At 42.0% G+C, this 23,698-nt stretch overlaps 1 protein-coding gene across 1 annotated transcript in view; it reads left to right on the forward strand.

Moving 5' to 3' along the window:
* The first annotated feature begins 863 nt into the window (after window positions 1-863).
* The window catches only part of STON1 (stonin 1), a 58,143-nt gene continuing 35,308 nt past the window's right edge, over window positions 864-23,698 (forward strand). The window contains exon 1 of the mRNA XM_061432306.1: window positions 864-1,022. The gene's annotated coding sequence lies outside the window, so the exon portion shown is untranslated. The remainder of the gene's footprint in view (window positions 1,023-23,698) is intronic.

A 23,698-nucleotide genomic window follows, 5' to 3' on the forward strand; every position in this document is an offset into this window, starting at 1 on the left:
GGACCTAGGGAATATTTTACGCAGTGAAATGTCAGAAAATGACAAATACTATATGATATCACTTACATGTTGAATCTATAGAATAATGCAAAGGAATGTAGATAACAAATCAGAAACAGACTCATGAAAACAAATTAGTGATTACCAGAGAGGAAGGGGGAAGGGAGGGGTAAATTAAAGGTGTGAGATTAAGAGACAAACTACTATGTAAAAAATAGATAAGCAACAAGGTTATACTGTATTCCACAGGAAATTACAGAAATTATTTTCTAATAACTTTTAATGGGGTATAATCTGTAAAAATACTGAATCACTATGCCATATACCTGAAACTAAAATAACATCATAAATCAGTTATACTTAAAATTTTTAAGACGGCAAAAAAATCTTCAGTTCTAATCACAAGAGAGAACAAAAGCCCAAAGCGCAATGAAGCAACGTGGAAAGCATGACCCCCAAGTCACCTCACCTGTCTCCCACCGCCGCCCTCCCCACCCCCTCATGTCCAGCCCCAATCATCCCACGACCCCAAAGGTCAAGATCCTAGATCCTAGATGTAGGACAAGATCCTAGAGGGCGAGGGATAGTTTCAGACAGCCAAGGGCTCCATGCTTCTGCTTCCAGGGACTTCTAAAGGTAACTCACACACCTTCTCGCACCCCGCCCCACGTTTGATGGAGGGAGCATCTTCTCCCCGACTTGTGGGGAGCTGGAGACTTGGAAGAAAGATACGGGGACGGGTTGGGGGAAGAGAATGGAGAAAAACTTAGGGGGATCCAGGGCGGGAAAGGAGTGAGGAGAGAAGCGGGGCGGAGCAGAGGGCGGGGCGGAGCAGGGGGCGGGGCGGGAGAGCGTCGGCGGAGTGGCCACGCCCCCGCCCCTCCGCTCCGGCCGCTCGGGGGCCTCCCTCCCCGCCCCCGCCGCCCCCTTCGCCCTTCTCCTCTGTCTACTCCCTCCTCCTCCTGCTCCTCCCTCCGAGGTGGATGGCCGCTGCCAGAGTCGGAACCCCAGCCGCGCTGCGGGTGAGTGACCTCCCCCAGGGGACCGACAGGGAGGCACGGGGAGCCCCCTCTCCCTGGCGGGTTAGCCCCGGTTTACCCGGAAAGTTTGAGGACGGGGAGCTGGGAGTGGGGGCGCAGTCGGCGCCGCGGGACGCGGGCATCTCCCGCGCTGGTCCGGCGCCCCGCTGGGTGCCTCTCCTCTCTGCCGCGGCTCTCGCTGTCCCCAGAGCGCAGGGCCGGCACTGACTGGGCCCCACCCGGCTTCCCCTCCGCACCTCAGCTCTGAGGCGGCTGCCGACACCTAGGTTCGGCTCTCAAGAGAAAGAAAACTTAAGCAGCAAAGAAAAGAATCTCGACTCCTTTCTGGGGGCGTGGGGGGTGGGAGGGGGAGGAGGGAGGGACGGTGTTCATCCAAACAAACCCGTGCGGTCGCAGCCTCTCAGCGCACGGTCACCAGCCCCCGTCCTCCACCCCTCCAGGGGCTCAGCGTCCCCCCAACCCCAGAACTCTCACTTTTCTTTTTCCTGGCTCCTGTTACTGGTGCAGCTACTCTCTCCCCCGCCGCCCCCCGCCCCCTAACCTTTCCCTGGGAGGCTCCTGGCCCACAGGCTGGTAGCGCCAGCCTAGTGGCCCCTCCAGCCCCAGAAGGCGATTACCCAGGCCAGGGAGTCACAGCCACAGGGGTCTTCACTCTTGCTTAAAGAATTTCTGCAGTAAAAACTAACTGGAGTTTGATTTTGGGTCCCCTGGCCCCGCACACTATGCGTTGCATGTCCAAAGGGAAATTAAAATATATTCCTTCTTGGAATTTTCCTGTTTCTGTTGGGCACCTTTGTTTTTTTTAACCTCTCTGTTCTTTTCTCCCAATAATAACTTCATTTAATTAACCTTTCTACTTCTGAAAGAAACGGGAGAAATAATAAAACAAGAAAATAGAGAAAAAGAGTACTTGCTAAAAATATTGTGCAGAACCTGGTCTTTGGAAAGTAAAGGCTTTATTCTGTACTTAGACTGTTTTAGTGGGAGATGAGAGTTCACTGGCGCTTATTTTCGGACTACCCCAAACAAACTCTTACAGCGTCCCGGGCTAGAAGTTTTAATTTGCCTGACAAAAACCACACTGTCTGTTGGCATTCCCCAGCCTGGCTACTCACCCTGCATTTTTCTTCCCTCCCCTGCGTCCCTCTCCCAACTTCTCATAAACAGGAGTTGTGGAAACAAGGCAATGGAAGAGGTGAAAATGAGCAGGACCTCAAAGAGGAAAAACAACCTCGCCTCTTTTAATCCTCAGGCTGTTGGCTTCAACTTGACTCTGATCGGGTAGAGGAATGTTTAGTTCATTTGTGTGGTTTTTATGTCTGTTCTCATTAGGGTTGAATCAGTGTTTCCATGACAGGCTCAGTTCTCTGGGTGCTTAGAAGGGAACTTGTTAATTCTAAGATGGGTCTGGTCAAGCCTGGAATTCGGAGGTTTTCAGATTTTGTTTAAGGGATTGATCTGGGTTGATATTACTAACTTCTGCCCACTTGGAACTGGAGCCGTGGGGCTGAGAGGGAAACAGCCTGAGCTGGGGTTTGCTACCACAAGACCAAGAAGAAAAAGCTTTCCTAAGGAATGAACTGTACAAACAGGACTGTAGGGACTGTTGAACTTTTATTGTTTTTAGAGAGAAGGCACTTCTCAAGAACTTCAGCCATTCCTGTTTCTGTACAGATAATAAATGTGATTGTAACAAATGTATTAGATCAGATTCAGAACAACCTATCAAAACAGGTTAGTATTGAGCTATTCAGAAAGATTTAAAAAATGAATTTCATTAGGAAGAAACTGGTTTTGAAAAGGGTGTAATTCATTTTTCTGTGCTGATTGAGTGCGGTAGTTCCCCATTAGTATGAATTAGTAAGGTTTTACTGTGATCTCAAAATGTCATTGGTAAGGAAGCATTGTGACTTCCATTCAAAAAGAAAACCCTTGAAAGTTTTGAACTTGTTTGACCCTGGTACTTAAAAACAATGCACTTAGATAATAATCTTCAGTTTCTTCCTCTTCCTGAGAATTCTTAATAGTGTATTTAATGCCCCAGAAGTCAACCTGATACTGTTTGGAGAGAAATCACCTTTCTGCCTTCTTCAACTTTTGTACCAACTCACGAAATCTTGTTGAACTGAGTGGTTTGCCATTGTTTACGACTGTTTGTTGTGCAGCCCCAGATAGGCTGCTCTGAATGATGGGGATATAATGAAGGCTGGCAACATGTCCCAGACTGAAGGAGCAGGTGGTCTGGATGGCAAGATGAAGGCTACATCCCCAGTTAGCCTATAGAAAGCAGCCACTTGTCATCTGACTGACCAGATGAGTTGGAGATAGATGGAGTGTGGAAATTGCAGAGGAGGAAGAAGGGAAGGGGTTATTTTTACTTCTTATTTAAGAAAAATAACCTAAAGGAATATGATGTGACATTTTAAAATCATGTGTACAAGGATACCAAATTATATTAACATGCTCAGGGTATTTTGTTAAATTTTGAAAGAAATTTTATTTCAAGTTATGAAAGCTTTGTATCTCACTCTGAAAATACACCCCCAAATACTGGAATGGTATGCATGGAAATGGATGGTGGGATTACAGGTACTTTTGATTTTCTTTGTGCTTGCCTGTATTTCTCCACTGTTTTGCAATAGTAATAGCTAACATTTATTGAGTATGAAGCGCATGCATATGGTATTTCATATTAATGCTTTGAGGTAAGTACTGTTATTCTCATGATATAAGACTCAGAAACTAGAATCTGGGGGGAAACTTGCCAAGGTTGCATAGCCACTATGTGCTAGAATCAAATCTTGAAATCAGGTCAGTGACCAAAGTCTTAATCTCTGTCACTGTTGTATTATTATTGTTATCTTAATTATAAGAAAAAAATAGAAAAGGAAGGCAAAATAATTTGTGGTTTAGTAAGAACTGATATTTTGATTAATTGGAAAATACCCCTGTCTCCTATCCACTTCCCACTATAGCTTGTCTTGGAAGTCTTGGGGAGTTGCTCCTGACTTAGCCTGGGGTTGCTCATTTTCCTTTGGAAGCCAGATGTATCTATGATAAATAATCCAGAATTCCTCTGAGGCTTTCTGAACAGCCTGGGAATCCAGGAACCCCATGGAATTCTAGAGCAGTCCTGATAGAAGGCAGGATTTTTAAAAATCAGCAAATTATGTCTATGCTGCCTGGTAGAAGGCAGGATTTTTAAAAATTGACAAATTAATGATTGGCATTCATTTTTCTTGGCATTGTCAGGGGAGCAAGATGGGTAGGAAGGCCCAGAGACAGATGCCAGATTTCCATTTATCTTTGTGTTATATGGAATGTTGGGATTGCTTCTTGATGTTTATTACTGTGAAAACACAATAAAGAACTATTTTTTGGAAGCCTGGTAATGCTCCCTTGCACTGGCAGATGAACCGGTTTAGTGGAGATGGAAATATTCTGGGGGATAGCTCTGGGAAAGAAGCCCACATCCTGAATCATCATGGTCCCTCACAGGCAGCCAGGCTCCCAGAGGTCACCTTACTATCCTCTTCCTGGAATGTACCTGAAGATGGTCTTTTCTAAAATACCTAGTTGTTCAAATAGCACACCTTATGTAGGAGGCTTTCACTCCTTTATTTTTCCAGGAAGAGATTTCTGACAGGCTGATGGCTTCTATATCATTTTCTTGTTGAAAAAATATTGTAAGAGTCAAGGAACTCTTTCCCAAATTATCATACTTAGACCAAGATGGACAAGTCCCAGATCTTGTATCCATCTGAGCACTGGAGAAATGTCCTTGTGGTCTCAGTGCTAGGAATAGTTCTTGTGAACAACTTGTCTGTTTTGTCTTGTGGATGCTGTGAACCCTTTCATTGATGTTTTCAATTTCTGATTTGGCCAGAAAGAAGCACAGAGCCCACTTAGTGGCCTTCGTTGTAGCATAGGCATCAGACTTCATGGCCTGCACTTTGAATAACTAATAACATTATTGTATACCTTCTGTTACCTATGGATACTTAGTTCCACTTTTCTCATCTACTTTATATTGTTTTGTTCTGTATTTCTGGTAACCCACTCCTTCCTTCTGAGTTCATGTCAATGGAAATTAAGATGTTCTTTCATGGAAAGTCTTTAATAAACTTAAAAATATTTATATTCCTTAAAGTATCTTTATTTTGCTCTTACAAATGAAAGTTTGACTGAGTGTGGAATTCTTGACTCACAATTATTTTCTTTCAGAATTTGGAATATATGACACCATTGTCTTGTCTATTGCTACTCCTAAGAATACCAAGTAACCTTGGGCACGTTTCCTAATTTCTCTCAGTCTCCCTTGTCTATAAAATAGATAATAGTATTCACTTTAAGGATAATGTATGCAGAATGTTAGAATCGTGCCTGCCATATATGGAAGCACACAATAATTGTTAGCTATTAATAGAGGAAAACAACAGAATGGGAAAGACTAGAGATCTCTTCAAGAAAATTAGAGATACCAAGGTAACATTTCATGCAAAGACGGGCTCGATAAAGGACAGAAATGGTATGGACCTAACAGAAGCAGAAGATATTAAGAAGAGGTGGCAAGAATACACAGAAGAACTGTACAAAAAGATCTTCATGACCAAGATAATCATGATGGTGTGATCACTCACCTAGAGCCAGACATCCTGGAATGTGAAGTCAAGTGGGCCTTAGAAAGCATCACTATGAACAAAGCTAGTGGAGGTGATGGAATTCCAGTGGAGCGCTTTCAAATCCTGAAAGATGATGCTGTGAAAGTGCTGCAGTCAATATGCCAGCAAATTTGGAAAACTCAGCAGTGGCCACAGGACTAGAAAAGGTCAGTTTTCATTCCAATCCCAAAGAAAGGCAATGCCAAAGAATGCTCACACTACTGCACAATTGAACTCATCTCACACACTAGTAAAGTAATGCTCAAAATTCTCCAAGTCAGGCTTCAGCAATATGTGAACCGTGAACTTCCAGATGTTCAAGCTGGTTTTAGAAAAGGCAGAGGAACCAGAGATCAAATTGCCAACATCTGCTGGATCATGGAAAAAGCAAGAGAGTTCCAGAAAAACATCTATTTCTGCTTTATTGACTATGCCAAAGCCTTTGACTGTGTAGATCACAATCAACTGTGGAAAATTCTGAAAGAGATGGGAATACCAGACCAGCTAACCTGCCTCTTGAGAAACCTATATGCAGGTCAGGAAGCAACAGTTAAAACTGGACATGGAACAGCAGACTGGTTCCAAATAGGAAAAGGAGTACGTCAAGGCTGTATATTGTCACCCTGCTTATTTAACTTCTATGCAGAGTACATCATGAGAAACACTGGGCTGGAAGAAACACAAGCTGAAATCAAGATTGCCAGGAGAAACATCAATAACCTCAGATATGCAGATGACACCACCCTTATGGCAGAAAGTGAAGAGGAACTCAAAAGCCTCTTGATGAAAGTGAAAGTGGAGAGTGCAAAAGTTGGCTTAAAGCTCAACATTCAGAAAACAAAGATCAGGGCATCTGGTCCCATCACTTCATGGGAAATAGATGGGGAAACAGTGGAAACAGTGTCAGACTTTATTTTTTGGGCTCCAAAATCACTGCAGATGGTGACTGCAGCCATGAATTAAAAGACGCTTACTGCTTGGAAGGAAAGTTATGACCAACCTAGATAACATATTCAAAAGCAGAGACAATACTTTGCCAACAAAGATCTGTCTAGTCAAGGCTATGGTTTTTCCAGTAGTCATGTATGGATGTGAGAGTTGGACTGTGAAGAAAGCTGAGTGCCAAAGAATTGATGCTTTTGAACTGTGTGGTGTTGGAGAAGACTCTTGAGAGTCCCTTGGACTGCAAGGAGATCCAACCAGTCCATTCTGAAGGAGATCAGCCCTGGGATTTCTTTGGAGGGAATGATGCTGAAGCTGAAACCCCAGTACTTTGGCCGCCTCATGCGAAGAGTTGACTCATTGGAAAAGACTGATGCTGGGAGGGATTGGGGGCAGGAGGAGAAGGGGACGACAGAGGATGAGATGACTGGATGGCATCACTGACTCAATGGACCTGAGTCTGAGTGAACTCCGGGAGTTGGTGATGGACAGGGAGGCCTGGCATGCTGCGATTCATGGGGTCATAAAGAGTCGGACACGACTGAGCTACTTACTGAACTGAACTGAACAGTTACTTTTGTATTTTTTCAGTATTTCTTGGCTTTCTTGGACTATAATAGTTCATATAAATATTAGTTTGTCTCATTGAACACAGAAAATCATGTTGGGATTTTTATTGATTTCATTTAATTTTTATTCAAGAGAACTGATACCTTTATAATATTCATCTTCTTCTTTTATTCAGGTGACTTCCTCTGTAAATGTGTAAATGTTTTTACACAGATTTTGTTTTATCTATTTCCTATTTCTGATCGGTTTAGTGTGTATTATAAATGATATCTTTTTTGAATTATACTTTAAAATTGGTTATTTCCTGTCCCATAGAAACATTCCTGATTTTTAAATTTTGATCTTGTATTGATCATCCCAGTTGAAGTCTCTGATTGTTTCTTATGCTGGTATTCTTGAATTTTCTAGGTAGACAATCACAGAATAATAATGATTTGTTTTTTTTCTTTTGACCATATCTTTTTATTGTCTTGCTGGATTGGGTAGACCCTCCAGGACAGCATTTAATAGTAACAGTGACAGTGAGCACCCTTGTCTTCTTACTGTCCTTAATGAGTGCTCTTAATGTTTCTCCATTAATCATGAAGTTTGCTTAAGGTTTCAATAGATACTTTTTTAACAACTTACACACTTTATCATGACTGAGTGTTGATTTTATGTAATGCCTTAATGTTTTGTGTAAATTATATGAGGTAATATAATTTTCTTTCTTCATATTATAATGTAATAGTATGAATATATTTAATTACTTTGAGATTTTTTGTTCAGTCTCTCAGTTATATATGACTCTCTGTGACCCCATGAACTGCATGCAGCACACCAGGTTTCTCTGTCTTTTTCTAGCTCCTGGAGTCTGCTCAAATTCATGTCCATTGAGTCGATGATGCCATGACTTTGAGAGAGAGAGAGAGAGAGAGATACACACACACACACACACATACAGATATATTCTTTTATTCTATGGAATATCATTTGCTAGTATCCTATTTAGATTTTTGCAATTGTTTATTAAGTGAAACAATTGTCTATAATTTTCTTTTTTAAAAAACATTGTTCTTACATTGTTTGGTATCAAGTTTATATTAGCTCCATGAAATAAGTTGGGAAACTTTTTCATATATATTTTTCTTAAGCAGTTTGTGAGAGGTAAAGATGGCTTGTTTCTTAAAAGTTTGGTAAAATTCATTGTAAAATAACTGCTTAGCCAGGGTATGTGTGTCAAGTTTTTGACAATTCAGTTTCATAAATGATTTTGATAAGTTTGATCTATTTCTTTCTGATTCAGTTTTGATAATTTCTTTAGATGATCCATTTCATGTGTTCTCAAATTTACTAGCATAAATTTATTTGTAATTTTCTTTTATTGTTTTCTAAATGTTGACTGTTTTAAGATATATTTCCTTCTTAGTTCTTAATACTGTTTATTTGTGCCATCTCAAAAGCTAATATAGATGTTTAATTAATCTTTTGATATAACCAGCTTCTTCCTTATCTATACTTTTCATTTTTCATGTCTTTTTATTTCCTCTTATTTATATTATTTCTTCTTTCCATTTCTAGCTACTTAAGTTGACTCCTAGCTCTTTTATTTTTTGTTTTCAATGCATCCATTTTATGGAATTCCCTGGTAGGCTAGTGGCGCTTTCAAGTGGTTAGGACTTGAACTTGGACTGACTGCCAAGTTCAATCCCTGGGCAGAGAACTGAGATCCCGCAAGCCACTGGCATGGCAAAACAAACAAACAAACATGTATTTTAAAGCTATAAAGTTAGCTCTACATATTGCTTTAGCCACATCATGCAGGTTTTGGTATGTGTACATTCAATATCACTTGGCTCTAAATTTTTTGTACATTTTAAATTTTCTTTTGAACGTATGGGTTTAATTTTCCATTTTCAACTTAAAAAAAACCTTTTTTTTAACTTTGTTTAAATTATTGTTGACTTCTAATCTAGTTGCATCATGAAAAGACAGCATGGTTTGTATAGTAGCCATCCTTTGTGTCCAGTTACATGAACAGTTTTTCCAAATATATCATGTATGGTTTAAAAGAAAAATATATTCCCTGCTTGGTGGATGCAGCATTCTGCATCAAGTGTATTTATTAAGTGTATTTTTCAAATTTCGCATGTTCTTCCTGGTTTTTTTTTGCCTGTTTTCTGAGTTCTCTTCAGTCTCAGAGAAAGGAATGTTAAAATCTTCCACTCTGTGGATTTGTCAGTTTTTCCTTGTAATCCATTAATGTTTATGCAAATTGATGATTGTTATTTCTTCAGGGTGAATTTATTATGTTATGTACAGTTCTTTGTTATGTTTATTGATGCTTTTGGCAGAAATTCTATTTTGTCTGATATTAATGTTGGTGTACCTACTTTCTCTTGGTTATTATTTTTTTATGTCTTATATGTCCTTTTATATTAACTTCTGTCTATAATTTTGCCTTAACTGTTAATCTTAGAAATAGTTTTTATGTGTTGCTTCATTTTTTTTTTTATGATAGCCTGGAAATCTTTTTAATAATAGAATGTAAACTTTTACATTCTTTTTAATCAATATACATTTGGCCTCGTTCTGCCATCTTAAGTTTTTGTTTTTCCCATTTAGCATTTTTTGGTTGCTTCTTTTATACTTCTTTTCATAGTTTTCTTTGGATTGGTCAAGTTTTGTATATTTCTACTTCTGTCAACTGTTTTGAAAGACAAAATTCTACTTGTATTTCTTAAATTTTTAACATTGTGTCCATTTAACAAAGTCTAAAGTTGATTTCTGTATTTCCTCTCATCAGTACAGTGGCCTTAGATGCCTTTAAATCTGACCAGCCTCTCTTCCCATCTTCTGGTTATTGTGGTCTACTGGTTTAATCCCACATCATTTATGGTCCTCTCCCCATTCCTGAAATTGGTCATCATTGTTATTCCTACTTGTTTTCCTTTTTTATAGTGAAAGTTTATTTAACTTTACCCATTTCTTTTTTTCATTGGTGTGATTTTACTTTATTGTTTTAAATTGGAGGATAATGCTTTACAATGTTGTGTTGGCTTCTACTGTACAACAAGGTGAACTAACCATAATTATACACATATACCCTCCCTCTTGAGTCTCCCTCCCCCTCCCTCCTGACTTTACCAGTTTCTTTTCTCAACATTGCCTCTTACATACCATTCCTTTCTCCTGTATTCATTTTCTTCATACTGATAATTTTTTCACTGAAGGTCTGCTGCTGCTGCTGAAGTCTAGAGTTGTAATATGCCAATCTTGTGGGTAGCTTTGGTATTGTTTTGAAAATGTCTTTATTCATGTCCCTCTTGAAATAATTTGTCAAGGTATAGAATTCTAAGTAGATATTTTGCCCTGCGCATTTTGTAACATTACTCCACTGTCTTTTTGTCTCAATTGTTCCTTATGAAAAGTCTCTTTTTGGCCATCCTTTTGCAGGTAATCTGTTTTTTCTCTTGGAGCCTTTCAGTCTTATCTTTTTTGTCTCTCATGTTGTGCCCTTTCATTATGTGTCCAGATATAATCTGTTTCTATTTATTCTACCTGGAATTCTGTATGCTCATTAATCTGAAGTCACGCCTCTGTTTTTATATCTAAAGGTTTCTCACTTATTTCCTCTACAAATTTATTTTAAAATAATTAGTGAGCACTTATCATGTATCAGGAATGCTTTCAAGTTCTAGAGATATAGAAATGAACATAAGAGACAAAAGTCCGTACTCTGATTTTGAGTCCCTTATACCTCCAGTCTTCCCTGAAATACCCATTAGGTGAGTGTTGAACCTTCTAATTTTACCTTCTATGTTTTCTTCATCTGAAGTTTTCCTTTCTTAACTATAGTTGACCCTTGAACAATTTGCATTAGAAGTACTGACCCTCTGCGAAATTGAAAATCTGTGTTTAACTTACAGTTGGCCCTTCATAGACGCAGTTCTTTTATATCCGCAGTTCCTCTAAATCCATGATTTCACATCCCTTGGATTCAACCAACTGAGGACAATGTAGTGTTTACTATTGAAAACAAATCTGCGTATAAGTGGACTTCACAGTTCAAACCCATATTGCCTAAGGATTAACTGTATCTCTTTATCTTAACTATATTCTGAGTGATTTTTTCAGTTCCATTTTCTAGTTTATTAATTTTTTTAACTGCGTTTGGTCTATTGTTCAATCCACCCATTGTTTCTTTCTTGAAATTTAATGTCTATATGTTTTTATTTCTAGAATTTCTATTTGGTACTTAGTATCTACTGGTTTTTAAAAATATTATCTCTTTGCCTTTTAATTTTTTAATTTTTAGCCCTTTTTCTATGTTTCAATATTTTAAGGAAATTTTTAGATTATTTGTTATTTCTGCTTTTGAATTTTTAAAAATGATTTATTTTCTCTTGTGTGTTACATCTTCATCAAGAGTTGTTTTTCACAGAAATCCTACCTACCTCAGGATTGCTAGCATATCCTTATAAAGCAATTTGACATTTGCTTCTGCTGGTCTAATCTGGGATTTGCCCATTCCCAAATTTACCTTTTTGTTAATGTTGGCCTAGAGACCTTGTACAGCCTGAAAGTATGCATTTAAACTTGTCCTTGCATTGTGGTGCAAGTGTGGATTTCAGATTTTTTTAAGGTCATTCATTTTCTACTCTTTGCTCAAGCACATGACAAGCTTTCTTGTGGTTTCCTCAGATTGACAAGTAATGTTCTTCTAGAACTGTTTCACTTATGAAGCAGGCGTTTTTGACTTCAGCTTTATGTAAGTGTGTCAGCGACAGCTCCTGACATCAGGTGGCCATTACAGGACTCCCCTCACTGCACGCATGCCATTAAACTCTCAGCCCCTAGCCATTCAGGCTTCTAACTGGTCTGGATTGTTCCATAAGCCCCTTGGCTTCAGCTCCGACTATTTGGTCCACTTTGACTTCCCTCTTTATTTCTGTTATCTGGAGATTTCTGTTTCATCTCTTTTTTAAACTTTTTATTTCTTACTAGAGTATAGCAAATTGACAATGTTGTGATAGCTTCAGGTGCGTGGCAGAGCTGCTCATCCATATGAATGCATTTTCTCCAGCCTCCCCTCCCATCCAGGCTGCCACATAACGTTGACCAGAATTCCCTGAATTACCCCTTCAATCCAAACACTTCAAAACAGTGAACAAAACTGTAATGACAAATATTACTACATTAAAAAAATAGATTAAATACTGCTATATTTAAAATGGATAACCAATAAGGATGGGAGGGGAGGTGGGGGAAAACGGATAGATATATATGTATGGCTGAGTAGCTCTGCTGTGCACCTGAAACTCTCAATATTGTTAATTTGCAGACAGCCAACGTCTGTCTGTGTGATCACATGGTGGAAAGGGTGAGCTTGCTCTCTAGGACTTTTTTTATAAGAATGCTCATCATGAGGACTCCACTTTGGTAACCTAAACACCTCCCAAAGGCCCCACCTCCTAATACCATCATCTTGGAGGTTAGGGTTTTGACATGAATGTTCAGTTCAGTTCAGTTCAGTCGCTCAGTCGTGTCCGACTGTTTGCGACCTCATGAATTGCAGTATGCCAGGCCTCCCTGTCCATCACCAACTCCGAGACACCCAAACATTCAGACCATAGATGTTAAGTAACTTATCTAAAGTAACTTGCTTTGGGCGAGTACTTAGCTTCTCTGAGGCTAAGTTTCCTTTTCCTTAAAACGGTGATAATAAACCCTACCTCAAAAAGTGGTTCTGAAGATTAAGTGAGATAAACAAGAAATAATATGGGCCAAGCGCTTGGGATGTGTTAATGCTCACACACGTTAGTCTCCTCACATCATCTCCCTTCTGAACTGGTTCTACTGAACCAGGATTGTGCTTCAGGAGTTCTGATCAGAGACCTCTGGGCAGAGGCCATGGCTACATCTCTTAATATATTGGGTTTTCTTGGTAATCAGTTTAGATTTCTCTTGGATGAATTTCCACCATTTTTATTCTACATCTATACCACCTCTTCATAGCCCAACCTATTAAAAAATATATATACATTTATGTAGTAGGGTAGCAGGGAATGGGGTTAGGTTTTTTAAAAAATTATGTTTATTTATTCATGTATTTGCCTACATTGGATCTTAGTTGTGGCATGTAGGATCTTCCATCTTCATTGTGGCATGCAGGATCTTTAGTTGTGCTGCACATGGGATCTGCTTCCCTAACCAAGCATCAAACCCTGCTTGAGAACACAGAGTCTAAGCCGCTGGACCACCAGGGAAGTCCTAGATCAACCACTTTATAGAATAACTATGTTACTACCTAAGACTTATGCCCCTCTTAACCAGAAATATCTCTTTCCTTTACTTGTTGGTGTTCCTGTTCTTTAAAGAGATAAAAACCCTTCATCTCATTTTTGAATATAACATTTTAAATGCAAAGACTTCAGAGAGCATACATAAGGAATAAATATCAGAACTACTTCTGGGACTAGGTTTTCCCAAGAGAGATCATGAAGGCCCTGAGTGATTGAGGAGTAGGGACAAAGAAGAAGGCCATCACAGTGTATAGATGGACCGAAATTATTTCTTAAGGATTTTATAAGATATAAAATCTTATAAATGATTGTTGCCTGTTTGCAATCATTTATCTGGGTCCTGTGGAATCTGTACTTGGCCCAGAGCTTTTTTATATGTCTTATCAGAAATAATAATCATGATAGCTATGATTGTTTTTAAGTAGAAGAAAAGAGCATCATGAAAACAACATAATTGGAATTATGAATATGCTTCCATATAAATATTTGTGGCTCAGAGCACAAAAATAACTTTTCCATTGCAGAGCTAAGCCAAGACTCTGGTGAAAGCGGCACTGAGAATCTAATTTAAAACAGCCGTGGCCCAGAAATTCAGAGTTGGGGCTGACATATTGGCCTCTCTTCACCCCTCTGAAGGCTTTTTCCCACTAGTTCATGGTAACTTATATTCAGGGCCAACTTGGAGGCTGTGGAAGATGGTAATTGATGCGACAAATGTTGCTTTTGTTGGCCTCAGTTTAGCATTAATGCAAACATAGAGAAATGTTTTAATCTGTGCAGCTCCAGGCCTGTTGCTAGTCTGTGGCTTAAAGCAGAACCCCATCAATTTTGTGAAAATCCCTGGTGCTGCTGCTCGTCGTGGCTTCACTGGAAGGTGACTAGTTGGGCTCTTTCTAAGTAGCATAGGAATGGTCTGATGTTCTGATTTTCAGAAGAATTTTCCGGGGTCATGGGGAATAGCAATTGGACTTTCCTAGGACTTGCCAGGTGGCACTAGTGGTAACTGCCTGCCAATGCAGGAGATATAAGAGACGCAAGTTCTATCCCAGGGTTAGGAAGATCCTCTGGAGAAGGAAATGGCAACCCACTCTAGTATTTTTGCCTGGAGAATTCCATGGACAGAGGAGCCTGGTAGGCTACATGTAGTCCATGGGGTCACACAAAGTCAGACACAACTGAAGTGACTTAGCACAGAAACTTGGTGATCATCTCAGAATCTTCCAACTCCAAGAAGGCTCAGACTTGCCTAGATGAGCATTTTTTCCCTCATAAGGAAGGAAATCATTTAGGTTTTTCACCTTCTTCTCATTCATCTTTGACTCTAAACTCCCAGTGAGGATGGCTCTGTACTGCACCTGATGGGGTTTAGCTACTCAAACAGCTCCCGGCTTGTCGAGATCTGCCTCATCCCCCCGCACGATCCCTTCTCCACCCAGATGTTCCTGCTTATCTGTTCAGCGTGCCCATCTGTGCACATGCAGGCTCTCACCAGCTGAGGGTGGGAACAGGGCTGCAGGCGCTGCTGCTTGTGGCCTTCTTGTTGGTCTAAAAAGGGGACACCTTTCCCAGATTCCCACAAGGGGGCTGAGTGGGCTCCCTGAACTGCATCCTGCCTGTGGAGACCGGATGAGACAGGTGCTGGCTCTTGTATTGATTTCCTCCTCTCTGTTCTTCATTCCCTGTTCCCATGGAGAGGTTCCTTTAACCCCTTCCCTCTTGGAACTTTTGTTTGTCTTGTTTCTGATTTGTTGCATTCCTCTAACCTGACCTACTCCTCCTTCTAGGACCCTCATTTGACTTTGTTTAGGGCTGGTCCATCCCCACCCCCTTTTGGTAGATGTGGCTGATGCATGCAGCCATAAGTTACTTCTCTTGGAGGCTCCTACACACCAGGATTGGTGGTGATGCTGTGGCCGACATCACTCTTCTGGGGTCACCACATCATTATGGAGAATGATGAAGGTGCTGTGGTTCTGCAAAGTTTTGGTGGCCAAGAGAGATGTACATGAAAACAGTCTCTTCTATCTTCTAATGTTTCAGCCTTTAAAATTATGTGTGTGTAGGCAGGAACCCTCAGGTTCGACCTGGATTCCTGCCAATAGCTTCCTGTCTGGTTTCCCTGTCTCTGGCCCCAACACCTTCCAGTCCATCCTCTACTGTCAGAACTTTCTTTCTAAAATTCTTACCTGATCCTGTTTATTCTCTCTCAATTCTTTCACTGAATCCTGTTGCCTTTAGGATAGAATCAAGCTCCTTAGTATGATACAGTGGGGCTTTTGTACCTTACTCACCTACCTGCCTGTTTTGCGCTATCACCCACATTAACTCCTGACCCCAGCCATGCCCACCTACCTATGGGATGAGGTCCTCTCTTGCCTCTCCATCTTTGCACACACCCTCACCTCTCTCTGTTCTGTTCTGCCTGATAAATTCATAGCCTCCTTCAAGACCCAGTTCAGAAGCCCCACTCTTCCTAAGGCCTTTTCAAACCACCAGTACCGGCAGCTTTATTCCTCCTACCACAGTTATGGACACTGCCACCATCTCTGGCACCAATCTTAATGAAGCATCTGGCTTAATTGAATACCGCAACACCCTGTACTGGGCTTTATCACATCGACAAGACATTTGAGAATTGTCCCTGCTGGACAGAGACTGCCCTGGGGCAATGTACTGTGACTGTTTCACTTGTACCAGCACGCAGCATAGTGTTAAGGGTGCTTAGTTATCATATTGTTCAGTGAATATGTGCATGCATGAAAGAATGAACTCATTCACATACACCATTGTGTACACACACACTGAGATGTAAAGCCCTTGGAAGCTTACTTCAGATCTTACTGGGATATTTACAGAGTACATCATAGGTGCTCAGTAAATGTCTGTTGAATCAAAGAAAGAATGAATGCAGATACACATTATGGAAAATTTGCTCCAAAATGTACTCTGAGCTGCACTGTGGCCTCACTTCCTCTCAATTGCAGTAGAAAGAACATAGGCCTGGAAAACCAAAGATTAGAATTCATGTTCATCTTTTTGACTATGAGTGCATCACTTTGCCTTGTTGGGCCTATATTTCCTCATCTGTCAAATGAGTTGTCAGAAAAGATACTTAATGCCGATTGCACAGTCTAGATTCAGTCTTTATTGGAAGGCCTAAATCAAATGACCAGTTGCTTTCCATTAAGTGGCATGAATTTGGGACTCACATTTTTTGCCCTTATCGTGGAACATGTTCATGACAAGCCCTGGGTACTGGGTAGGGAGCTGAGACCACGAGGTGGCCAGTGGCAGAAGGAAAAAAACCTAGTTGTAAAGCCAACACAGAGCTAGCGTTCCTGGCTGGGATGAGATGCCCTAAGCAAAGCAGGGGCAGCCGTCAGTGTCCGATGGCAGTCTGAGATCACAGCTGGCTGGAGATAACCAGGAAAGAAGTACTGACAGGCTGAATGACATGCTTTCAGGGGTGTGCTAAAAATGTGCCCCTGGCTGGAGAGGCTGTGGGACAACCTAGTAGAGGTCATCAAGACCAGCTGTCCTCAGTTGTTTGAAGAATGAGTAGGTGAAGAAGTATTTAAACTTAGTCTGTGTCCCTCTCAGAGCATCAGTGGAAGCCAGGAGGAGGTTAATTTAGAGTTAATAGGAGAGAGAAGAGTTTAATTCTGTCCAAATGATAATGTGATGAACTCACTTATAAAGTAATAAGGTCTCCATTACTGCAAGTTTCCACAGCAGCTGCATAATTCCTCAGCAGAGATGTGGTACTAGAGATTTCTCTTTTCTGAAGATCGGACTAGAAGATGTTTAAAGTTGTTGTTTTTTTTTTTCTTCTGATTCTAAGAGCTCTTTGCTTTTTGTGTCTTCTCCAGGTCTTATTTAGGGAGACACTTTCAGATTTTGTAGCCCTTCTTTTTGTGACCTGGTCTCAGCACACCCTATCCCTATTAGTGGGTGACCAGCTTTTGGCCTGATCGTTTTTGAACGTCCTCCTTAAAATGAGCACCCTGGATGGGACCTCCTGTGCCAGGATGTGGCCTGGCCAGGACCTCTCTGGTGACATTCCTCAATTATAAAAGGTAGGAGGCCTCTTAAGTTCTCATCTACCTTTTCGCTCTGTGTTGAGCTGTAAGAGTGAGCAGCAGCGAGCCTTGGCTTCTGGTGTATCCTGTACCACCTCAAACAATGCACAGACTTCATTTCCTTCCACCCAGAGATGCATTTCAGATGTCTCTGTGGTTAACCTTCTCATCTCAGGCTTGGGGGAAACTTTCTTTACTGGGCTCTTCCACGGGACTCCATCCTTGCCATCTCAAGAGCCTCACATTTCGCCCTAGATGCTTTATCTTTCTGGTGTTTGTCTTCCCCTTTCTTTTTCATCTCTTCTTTCTCAGTTCTCCATGCCTGCTGTATACTATGGCATTTCTATTTGTGCAGTGTTTTCCTTTTCAAATTCTTTGGCCTCCTGGTATCCTAGAGAATAGGAATGTGGATGGCTTGTCAGCTCCATTGTGCATATGAGGAAAAATGCCCAGAGAGGTTAAGTGATGCGCTTAATTTACTGGAACCGGGCTTCCTGACTTCTGTCCCAGCCCCAGCCACTGTCCAGAGATCACAGTGCATTTGCTAATAGCACTGGAGTCACAAAGAGCTTCAGATTTTTCTCTGTGTGTGGTCACTGTACCAAAAGAAATTTACCCGGGAACTAATCTCAGGCCTCTAGAGACTCATAGTCTGCAAACACACTGAAATAAACTAAGCATGACCAGAGCCAAAGAACTTGTGGAGTGCTTCATGTTTTTTTCAAAGAAATTTTCAGGTATGTGATGCTTCTCAAAGTCCCTTGAGGTGGGAGACCACCTGTGAGTCTTACTTTGCAGGTAAAGGTCACAGGTGGAGTCCAGGCCTGAGATGTGGGGAGGAGGCTCTGAGCAGACACCCTCGTTCCTGGTCCACGAATTTTCTTCGTGTTTATGCTCCTGGAAAATCAGAGAAAGGGTGTGATTTGTTTTATCTAGTACCAAAGGCAGTAGAGACCGTAATGGCAACCTAGGGATCTGGGTTTTTCAATTGGCATAAGAAATAGCTCATGCTATGTTTGGAGGTAAGATCTGGGCCCGGGGGTCTGAGGAAGGGGCTGGGGGCAGGCTCTGGCCCTGGAGATCAGGCCACGTCCATCCAAGTGGATTGGGAGGTCATAAGGCCTGCTGGGAGGAAGCATACAGGCTAGGGTGTCAGTTGTTGAGACATAGGGAAAGAGGTGGCTTTCTAGGATCTGGTCAATGTGCTGACATTTCCAAAGTGTGAAGGACTATCTGCTTACACCATATGTGAGTCTTGTTGCAACCTTGCTTTATTCTGCCATTTATTCAGCAGGTATCAGCAAGCACCTACTAAACATGAGTAAATCTCTTACATAGTTATGGCTTTTCTTATGAAGACCCCATATATGTGTGTGTTTGTGTCTATATTTTTCTGTATATCTCACATATGTTTATTCTTATTAATGCACATAAACAAACTATGGGGATACATAGTCTTTTCCTCTGTTCATGAATTAGGAAACTGAGGTCCAAAGAGGGTCACTGGTTTGCTCAAATTCCTACAGTGACTTGGAGCTTCTCAGGTGGTGCTAGTGGTAAAGAACCCACCTGCCAATGCAAGAGACATGGGTTTGACCCCTGGGGTGGGGAGATCCCCTGGAAGAGAGCAGGGCAACTTACTTCAGTATTCTTGCCTGGAGAATCCGCATGGACAGAGGAGCCTGGTGGGCTATAGTCCATTGGGTTGTACAGAGTTGGACACGACTGAAGTAACTTAGCACTACAGTTGCTTAGAAACTGAGCCAAGTCCCAAATCCACGTATTCTGAGTTCTGTTACTGGTACAGTACTTACAACTGCTTTGCACGTGGTAAGCAGTTCCTAACGTTCAAAGTTCTAGTATGCTTGAAGAGAAATAGAGAAAAACACCTTTGTGGTTATTAACCAAGGTTTCATTTTATCTTGAGAGGCTGGAAAACCTAAATGCAAAGTTGAAATGCAATTTGAGCCCTTTAAATTCTTTATGTGGGCATTTATAGGGATGGCACTCCCTGTTCAAGTCAGGTACAAGTCATCTTCTTAGATTTGGAATTAGCATTCATGTTCTAGTTCATCCTGCCCTAGTGTCAGACGCCCTAGTTGAGTGGCCAAATGCTACAGGAAGAATAGGCTGCTTTCCTTGGTAAAGTGGTTGTGGGTGAGTGGGCTGGGGTCACTGTGCCAGCAATCTGGGTCCTCCTACAGTAAAGGAAGGTCCCTACTCCCAAGCTCCCAGGGCCAGAATATGCAACTCAGCTCACAGCTTACGTCCCCTTCCCTACCCCTGTGGCCTATACTTTGACCATGAGCTGAGCCTTTCTAAGTCCTGTGCCTGCCCCTGTAAAGGTGCCTTGAGCCCTGGAAATTGGGCACAACAAACTGAGCAAGGCTGATTCCAGATGGTGAAGCCCCTGCTAAGGCTACCTAGATCAGGGTGGATGCTTCGATGGAGACTCAGCTTCCTGGGAAGCCTGGGGCCTGGCTATGAATTTTCCCCCTGTCAGAAGGTCCTTCTGTCCTATCTTCCCACCTGCCCATCTCCTCACCCTCTTTCCTTTCCACCTATAAGCAGCTGTTCTACTGTGCTTTCCTTGGCACAGTTCTTGCCCTACAGGAACCTATAAGAAACTGGGATGAGTCAGAACCTGGCTTCAGCGTCAGGTACATTCTTCACTCATTCACCAAACATTTGTTTGGCCTATCAGCCTGTGTCAGGGCAAGGAACCCAGCCCCAGATAAGATCCTGCCAAGTCCTTAGCCTGTGATTGCTCCCACCTAAAATCGAGACTCCATGAGGTGCCCGGCCCATGCTGACAAGTGCTATTGGAAATGCCAGTCTGGATTCCTGGCTAATCACCTACTCTAGGGGGTTAGTGCCCTGGTGCTCTTTGTTTCTGCCACATTCTTCAGGCCTCAGCATCTTCCTTGGGAGCCTTGCTCTGCTGTCCTAGGGCTGCATTGTCCTTGCTCCAATTATCTGTAGTTGCAGAAAACCACTCTAAAGCATAGAGGTTTTCATCGATGGATGAATGGATAAACAGAATGTGGTATACATGTACAATGGAATGTTTTTCAGCCTTTGAAAGGAAGTTCTGGCACATGCTTCAACATGAGTTAACCTTGAAGGCATAAGGCTAAGTGAAATAAACCTTTCGTGACACAAGGACAAATAGTATATGATTCCACTATGTGAGGTACATAGATTTATCAGAATCATAGAAGCAGAAAGTATAGTGGTTGCCAGGGGCAACCATGTGGGGGGATGGGGAGTTAGTGTTTAATGGGTACAGAGTTTCAGTTTGTGAAGATGAAAACATTCTGCAGATGGATGGTGGTTGCTCAGCAATGTGGATATAGTTAATGTCATAGAACTGTACACTTAAAAATGATTAAAAGGGCTAATTTTGTCTATATGTATCTTACCACATAAAAAATGTAAAGGCTTAAAACCACGATTTAGTGTTCTCCTGGTTTGTGGGTTGACTGGGCTCAGCTGGGTAGATTTTTCTGTCATGTTGTTGTGGCCAGATGGTGACTGGGACTAGAATCACTGAAAACTCGAGTGGCTGATGTCTAAGATGGTGTCTCAGTGTGGCTTCTCCGTAGCCTGGGATTCTTATGTGGTGCCTCAGGGCCCCAGCAAGCAGGAAATGGCAGCCTCTGGGTCAGCTCAGGCCCAGCATTGTCACTTCTGCCACATGGAATTGGTTAGAGGAGTGAAAGACCCACCCAGGTTCAGGGAGAGGGGAAAGAACCCTCCTTCCATTGGGGGAGGGACAGAGTGACCTTTCAGAAGGACATTAGACGGGAGACATTATTGTGGCCATTTTTGGAAAACTTCCAGCCTGAAGTGTAGTTGCAGGAGTCCTAAGACATTTTGGTAGGAAGACACATTCTTGGTAGAGAGGCACATACTTCTCTGTGGACCTCTTTTTAGGAGAATTCATCTTTGTAGATTGTTAAGAGTTTAAAGGGCCCTTGGAAACCACTTGCTAGCAGTGACTTGTTTTAACTTACAGAGCAGAGAGGAGCAGAGCCTCCCAAACACTGGCCTCCTGGCTCCCCGGCTGGGCAAGCAGCTGTGGGGACTGTGAGCAGTAGTACAAGGGTCTGGTGGAGAGGTGGGTATAGCAGGAGAACAGAGGTGGTGATGTCCATTGGAGAACCAGCATCATAGAGGCTGGGTGAGCCCCTTGCTGGCTGGTTCTGATTGGAGCATGTGGACTTCATTGGGCAGGTCTCTGCAGGGACACCCGGGGCACTTTGTGAGGAGGCTGGAAGTTCAGTTCAGTTCAGTTCAGTCACTTAGTTGTGTCCGACTCTTTGCAACCCCATGGACTGCAGCATGTCAGGCCTCCCTGTCCATCACCAACTTCCGGAGTTTATGCAAACTCATGTCCATTGAGTTGGCGATGCCATCCAACCATCTCATCCTCTGTTGTCTCCTTCTCCTCCCACCTTTAATCTTTGCCAGCATCAGGGTCTTTTCTAATGAGTCAGTTCTTCACATCAGGTGGCCAAAGTATTGGAGTTTCAGCTTCAGCATCAGTGCTTCCAATGAATATTCAAGACTGATCTCCTTTAGGATGGACTGGTTGGATCTCCTTGCAGTCCAAGGGACTCTCAAGGGTCTTCTTCAACACCACAGTTCAAAAGCATTAGTTCTTCAGCCCTCAGCTTTCTTTATTGTCCAACTCTCACATCTGTACGTAACTACTGGAAAAACCGTAGCTTTGACTAGATGGACCTTTGTTGGCAAAGTAATGTCTCTGCTTTCTAATATGCTGTCTAGGTTGGTCATAACTTTTCTTCCAAAGAGCAAGCGTCTTTTAATTTCATGGCTGCAGTCACCATCTGCAGTGATTTTGGAGGCCCCCCCCCAAATAAAAGTCTGTCACTGTTTTCATTGTTTTCCCATCTATTTGCCGTAAAGTGATGGGACCAGATGCCATGATCTTAGTTTTCTGAATGTTGAGTTTTAAGCCAACTTTTTCACTCTCCTGTTTCACTTTCATCAAGAGGCTCTTTAGTTCTTCTCCACTTTCTGCCATAAGGGTGGTGTCATCTGCATATATGAAGTGATTGATATCTCTCCTGGCAATCTTCATTCCAGTTTGTGCTTCATCCATTCTAGCATTTCGCATGATGTACTCTGCATATAAGTTAAATAAGTTACTTATTTAAATGAAGACTCAAAGTTAGGATGAAGGCAGTCACTCTGCTAGAAGCTCAACTGCCTTAGGTTAGAGATCCTTAAGTTTAAATATAAGCAACTCCCATTGCTCAAAGTGTCAGTTGGTAAATCCATTCGTTCACAGCCACTTATACATTTCTGATCATACTTCGCTCAAAGTGCAAAATTCTTCATTAAGCCTTTAATGGCCTTTATAATGTGCTAAGATTCATGAATATTTTGCATGTACTCCCTGTGGACTTAGAGACACAAATACTATTTTTGTGTGTGATATCTGCATTTGAGACTAAGAGCCAGGGTAATTGGTGATGATCTATGCTTGGTTTGTAAATAGGACCTTAGTAAATGATTTTTAAAAATCTTCCCCTATTCTTAGAATTGCTTAAGTTTTGTATATTTATACACATGTACATTTAAGGAATTCCCGGCAGTTGCGAGACTTGAAGCAAACATACTTTGCCCTCTGTCAGTCAGTTCTTCCTGCCTCGTATTCCCACTGATGTGGGCGTTGCCAGGTGAGCTTCGTGGTCAGTAACGGCCTCAGACTAGCCATGGATAAACCAAAATACATTTGATTGGAGAACAAACAGCCCTGTTCACCTCTGAGGTCATCTCCATGGCTTGTGCCCCAGTTTGGGTGGCCAGAGAGGAGACCTGCCATAGTAATGATCAGGGTGTGTATAACTGGATTTTCTGTCTGCGTAGTGGAGTGAATGCAGTCAGGCAGGAGAAATTCTCTTATGCTGGTGTCAGCTGGCGTGGGACCCAAATACACAGACACGTGGGCAGATGGGTATGATCACCGCTGTCTGATCTGCCACCCCACATCTCTGCCTAAGCAGATGCCCCCTCCGAGGGAAGCCTCTTGCCCCTGAGCTAAGACTTTCTTCTCTGAACCTCCCGGTCTGCGTTAGTGCAGGAGGATGAAC

This window comes from Bos javanicus, chromosome 11 (genome assembly GCF_032452875.1).
Source record: "Bos javanicus breed banteng chromosome 11, ARS-OSU_banteng_1.0, whole genome shotgun sequence".
NCBI classification, from domain to species: Eukaryota; Metazoa; Chordata; class Mammalia; order Artiodactyla; family Bovidae; genus Bos; species Bos javanicus.